The sequence below is a fragment of the Staurois parvus genome, unplaced genomic scaffold (assembly GCF_062004578.1).
Source record: "Staurois parvus isolate SC_StPar_1 unplaced genomic scaffold, SC_StPar_1.0 ptg000149l, whole genome shotgun sequence".
Taxonomy (NCBI): Eukaryota; Metazoa; Chordata; class Amphibia; order Anura; family Ranidae; genus Staurois; species Staurois parvus.
In genome coordinates, this window is record NW_028317945.1 from 6,160,170 (window position 1) to 6,166,770 (window position 6,601).

Consider the following 6,601-nt stretch of genomic DNA (forward strand, 5'->3'; position numbering starts at 1 on the left):
GGGGCCATTTGTGTTGTTTTGTATGTTGTGCTTGCCCATGTATACCGTTTCCTTTTAGCTAATTTTAAACATATTTTGGATTTGGTGCAGGCATACTGAAAGTCTTCATCTGCCTTGCATAGTCTATGTCTGGGCTTCTGGTGTGTCAGTGTATCTTGAAAGTGGAAGAAAAGCCTAACTTTCACAATTCTTACAAAAATTCCCTCCCCTCTCCTCTACCTATTCTGCGTACTTGCCTATCTTTAATTATGTCCAGTCACGTGAACCCACAACTCCAGCCCTTTGTCAGAGAGTGGCTGCTTCAGAGTAGAAGAGGGAGCGTCTACAATGGATGGGCCATAAGAGACTACAAGTGACGTCACAGCTGTGGGGATTTACAGCCATTGTCGAGCACCCCCTTAGGTAGGGGATCCGGAGCTGCAAGATCATGTGACTAGACCAGCCAGCAAATCAAAATAGATAAATACATAGATCTTTTTTACAGGATATGCAGGATGGTTAGGAGGAGGGGAAAGGAACGTTTTTAAGAATAGTTAGCAGGGCCAGGTGCAGTGTCTATGTAGAATCAAAGGTTTACTGGAATTTCCAGCAACTTCCTTCTACCCTCCTCACTGAGAAGAGTGGAACTTCGGCGTGTGACATCTCCACGTTCTGGAGGGACGGTGGCCATTTTCTTGGTTTGAAACTTTTGTTCATTCAGTGCTGGTTATATTACTAGTTGATGTACGTGGATCTTTTAATAAATTGGCCAACATTTTGACTAATTACTACACTATGAGCTTTTTTCTGTTTTATATTCCTTTTCTGATCATCGGATGGGAGATTCTTGGAAGTATCTTAAATCTTAAAGTGGAAAGCTCATTTTATATGTGCAAGTGGATTTCCTTTGTGGATCACCTGTTGTTTTGAGTCCTTATTATATGGTGCTTACTGACCGGTACTTTTGAAGATTCTCCATTGCGGAGCCATTATTCCATCCGGGAGACGATATCCATTGGAAATATTCATCATATCTACTCTTCATCACACTGCACATACTGACCGCTGTATAAGATCAAAGTGTCCGGTAAGGGGCCTTCTTTTCCGGGTGTATGGTTTTGGTGTATATGGTCAAGACCAGTCACTTACATTTTGTTTTATAACGTTTTGAGAACTTTTGAAGACTTTAATTTGGACTTTATAATTCTTAAATTTTTTTTCATTAGCGCTGCATTGTCTTTAGTTTACACTGAGAAGAGTGACTGCAGCACTCGGTGTTTGGCAGCACTCGGTGTCGCCGCCTACGGCACTAGCACTGTACTCACTGCTGTCACTTGTTCTAAAAACAGAAACTGACTTCCTGTGTCAGCTTCTGTGTTTACAAGGGATAGCTTGCCTCTCCTCACACAGAGCTCTGACAGCCCAGCCCCTGCACTGAGAACTGGATAAGTAGCAAGGGGAGGGGTGGGTGAAAGAGTTCTGAACTGGACGAGTTGTTGGGGGGGAGCTCTGATCTGAGAGGGAAGGGAGAAGAGGTTTGTAGTGGGGGGGAGAGTTTGTAGGTTTGAGGTAGAGCTCTGCTGGTGTGGGTGGGGAGAAGCATAATGGGAGGTTAAGGGAGAGGGCTGTACTGCGGGGGAATAGCTTTATAGTGTGTGTGTGTGGGGGGGGCAAGTTTGAGGGGTTGAGGAGAGAACTCTGTACTGTGGGAGGGACAGTGGAGCTTTTTGGCAGTGTTTCTTCCATCAGTGACTCAGGGACATATTTCCTTTCAGTGACAACACTGTTTCAGAGGCTTTTTATTCCCTTCCTATTACTCCACCGACACAGGATCATTTTTCTCTGTTCACTTACACCACTGACTCAGGGAAATTTTTCCTTTCAGTGACACCACTGAAGAAGGGATATTTTTTCATGCCAGTCACACCACCGATGCAGGGACATTTTTCCTGTTCAGTTATACCACTGACTTAGGGGCATTTTTCCTTTCAGTGACACCAACGATGCAAGAACATTTTCCTTCCAATGACACCACTGATACAAGGACATTTTTCCTGTTCAGTTATACCACTGATTTAGGGGCATTTTTCCTTTCAGTGACACCAACAATACAAGAACATTTTCCTTCCAATGACACCACTGGTACAGGGACATTTTGCCTTTCAGTTGTACCACCAACATGGGAACATTTTTCTTCCAGTGACAACACTGATGCAGGAACATATTTTCATTCCAGTGGCACCACTGACTCAGGGACATTTTTTCATGTCAGTGACTAACGACACGGACATTTTTTCATTTTGGTGACACCACCGACACAGTGACATTTTTTCCTTCCAGTGACACTACTAATTCATGGACTTTTCTGAGGGGGGGGGGGGGCAGTTTCCCATCTTGTGCTCAGCACTGGATGGCCTTGTCCCTGCACTGATAGTTAGATTTGGGCTTTGCTAACACTCTAAAGAATAAAGGGCTGCCTCCAGTAAGCCTGCTCGCTCTTTGTGCATTGCTATACTATATACTGTATGTCCCATGACTAGGAACGGAGATAGTTCAGATTTAGGCACCACACATATCAGAGGTGCTTTGATGTGTCAGTGTGCCAATGTATTTGCAAATGTGTGCAATAAAAAGCTCAGTTTTTAACCTAAGCAGTGAACAATGTTTAGGTAGGGTTTTATATCCAGGGATTGTTTGTGTTATATTTTTTATGTACAATATACATGATAAATACACACTGAAGAACAACATTCTTAACTAGTTAACATCAGTAAAAACACAACTGCATATGTATATAACCTTATTATTGTCTCCTACTGGCCGCAATATTCTTTCCCGGTTTATCCATTCGGGCTCTGGAGTTGTTGTTATTCTTCCCTGTTAAATGTTCAGTGTGATTAATAATTAATTTAGAATGAAGGAATACTTTCATCACAGTACCATGGTAAAAGTGCATTTCAAATTAGCTACAAATGGCTAAAATAACTGGGTTTTCAGTTCCCTATATTTTTTGCATCAGCTATCTACTGTACATCTTATTATTATAACTGCCTCTTTGGGTATTTTTACCTTAATCACTGGACGGTGTGGGGAGGAGTCTCTACTCTTTGTGCCTGTTCTTGAACTTCTGATTCGGTGTGGTGATGGGTCACAACTAATGGCACCCATTGCTCCTGAACTATTTCCGCGGTGTGGTGAGTTATCACGGCTCATGGTGCCTGCTCTTGAATTGCTGGTACGATGTGGTGACGGGTCTCGACTTATTGAGCCAACTGCTCTTGAATTATATGCACGGTGTGGTGAGGGATCATGGCTCATGTGGCCTGCCCTTGAATTGCTGATACGGTGTGGGGAGGAGTCTCTACTCTTTGTGCCTATTCTTGAACTGCTGATACGGTGTGGTGATGGGTCACGACTCATGGAGCTCACTGCCTTTGAATTGTTTATGCGGTGTGGTGAGGGATCACGGCTCATGGTGCCAACCCTTGAGCTGCTGGTGCGGTTTGGTGATGGGTCACAACTCATGGAGCCCACTGCTCTTGAATTGTTTATGCGGTGTGGTGAAGAATCACGGCTTGTGGTGCCTGACCATAAACCAATGGTACGGTGTGGTGACGGGTCACGACTCATGGAGCCCACTGCTCTAGAATTGCTTATGCAGTGTGGTGATGGGTCACGACTCCTGGAGCACACTGATCTTGAACTGTTCCTGCGTTGCGGGGAGGGATCACGTTTCATAGTGCCTATTACTCTTGAACTATTGGTGCGATATGTTGAGGGGTCTTGGCTCATGGTGCCTAATGCTCTTGAACTGCTAGACCGATGAGGTGAAGGATCGCGGCTGCTCGAAGTTTTTGAACTGACAGTTCTATGTGGTGATGGGTCTCTGCTCTTTGTGCCTGTAGTTTGTGAACTGTTGAATCTGTGTGGCGAGGAGTCACGGCTCCTTGTACCTGTTGCTCCTAAATTGCTCAACCACTGTGGTGAAGGAACCTGACTCTTTGAATCTGGAAATTTTGAACTGCCCTGCAAAATAAAAAAAAAAAGTATAGTTAGGTTAGTTTATTCTTAATAGTAGGGCTTTAGTACAGTTCCCTACTTTGGATTTTATAATAGTACTAGTATGCTTATTTCTTTAAGTCAGTATTTCTCAGCATAATGTAGCAACATCCAAACACGTAGGACACCCAATGTTAGAGCCGATTTTTTTCTCCAAAGCAAATACACTTTTGCACACTGGTACTGACTACTTTTCTGAAGTTTCTTTTCTCCCTCAGTTTCTCCCCAATCACTCAGCAAACATGACCCCATTGCTGACAGAGAGGGGCAGGGGAAGGGTTTATCAACTGATCACATCATTGGCTGTTACACTAGTGGCTAGAAGGTTGTAATGGTGCACAATGGAAACCTGTGGATTTGTTTAATTAAAAGGCAGGCTTGATCCATCCACTAGCTATTATACAGTTTTTTGGGCAATTTTTAGGCAATTTGCGAGGGCACCTCTGAAGAAACGTGAAGGCACCCTGGTTGATAAAGGCTGATATAAGTCAATAAAGTGGAGCTCCTGCACCACAGCTTAATATACATTTAAATACATATATATGAATTTTTTTGCCTGCCTAAATATTTGTTCTGCCAGCTTATTGAATATTACAATGCATAATAATACTGATGAGTTTCCCTCCATAGTAAGATAGCTCTATGCTGCTGGGCCCTAGTTCAAAATCTGAGACAGGTCAGCTTGCCTTCACTGGAAGACAGCTCAACACTCCTGGGCACCAGTGCAGGATCTAAAACTGAATACTTTGCCTTCAACTTCACAGTTCCTCATCCACAAATAATATTAACAACTCTGCTAACTCCACCTGTACCTAATAGTTGAGATACTCTACCATATAGATTTCAGACATAACGGAACCCACAGTAAGTGACCGCATAGTCTTTTCTTTTTTTTTTAAGTGTTACTAAACCCATGACCCTGCATTCACTATATCTGGTCTCCCACAGTACACAGAACATGGATATGCAATTATTTAGTAAATATAAACTGCTAAATAGCTTTTCTCATCAGCAGTATATCGCAGTCTTGTGGCTTCTATCAGTGTCCAGCTGAGCACTGGTTAATCTTGTAGGAGGAGGTTTCATTCTCCTGAGGCTGCATAACCCCTGACCCTCTGTCTGTACAACACCGATTGTCCCCACAACAAAATACTCTCTAGCAATACACACTAAACTTTCCAGTGGAAAGTTTAGTGTGAATTGATAGAGAGTATTTTTTTGCGGGGAGGGTGCATGTGATCAGCACATGGCCAATCAGTGTTGTGTTATCAGCAGATATATTAGGGGGCAGTAGAAGAAGGGGAGGTTCAGAGAAGACAGGATCAAACCTCCTTTCTAAACAATACAGAGGATTAACTCCTTAGGTTCCACAGTGAGTATAACAAGCATGCTTTACTGCATATAGAGACTGATTTTACTGTTGTGGGTTTAGTAACACTTTGACATCTGCATTATAACAGAGAAATAGTCTGTACTGGTTCACAGATATAGTAGTGTCATCATATGATTACATTAATTGTGAAAGAACAATGATACATAAAGACAATTAGTAATTTATATTATGGTAAGGTACAGTACGTACTACATTCTTTTCATCAAGGTGCAGTGCTGGTTATGAATGCTTCATAAACCCGTAATAATAGCATATATCAGAAACAAAAAATAGCAAGTGGGTTAACCAGTATTAAGGATCTGCAAAGCAAACAGAGAAGGAGGAAGGGGAGGGGTCATTGCAGTGTAATTAAAGATGTGTATAGTAGGCAGGTGGGGGAAAACTTATGCCAGGGGAAATGTTATGCCAGGGCAGAGGTTATAGGGTGTGCTAGCAACATATCCTATTGAAGGTAGAGTTTTATATACATACCTGTCTAACAATCAATGCAGGAACCATCCCTTTTCCCTTTCACAACCCATAGCTAGCTCAGTGAACATCTTTTTCCACTGCTGACTAAACAATGAACTCATTGGTGAATCCTAAAATCCTTACATTGAGAACCAGATATAACCCATCAGGAAAATTAATTCCTCCTTTTCTCATGGTCTCCACACCCATAAATAACAACCTGTGTCTTGTTAACATGGTTGATTTTTCTATGTTTTCAATCAAAGCATAGCTACACCCAACAAAAAAAAACTTCATCTATATTGTAGCTTACCAGTCCTTAGAGGTGGTAGCATTAGTTTTCACATTTCAGGCCAAGAACAATTTTTAGGATATACAGAAAACAACTAAGGATTTTGGTAAAAATGCAGTCTCCTTGTCAGTTCCTAAGTGCTTAAAAGAAACTACCAGTCCCACCAATCCAACCTGCAGTGGAGATGAACAAAAGGCAGACTTGTTTGAAGTCCAGCTTGTGTGACAACTATGGCCTTCCCACAGATTTATCAAAGAACAAAAAGCAGATATGAAGGACAGCAAGTATGTTACTTACAGATAATCAGGTGTAAAAAATAAAAAAGTCTGAAAAAATAAAACCAATGCTACCACTACATCTAAGGACTGTTAGGCTACAGTATATAACAATTTTGCTTTTAAATTTAGATATGCTTAATATATGATATG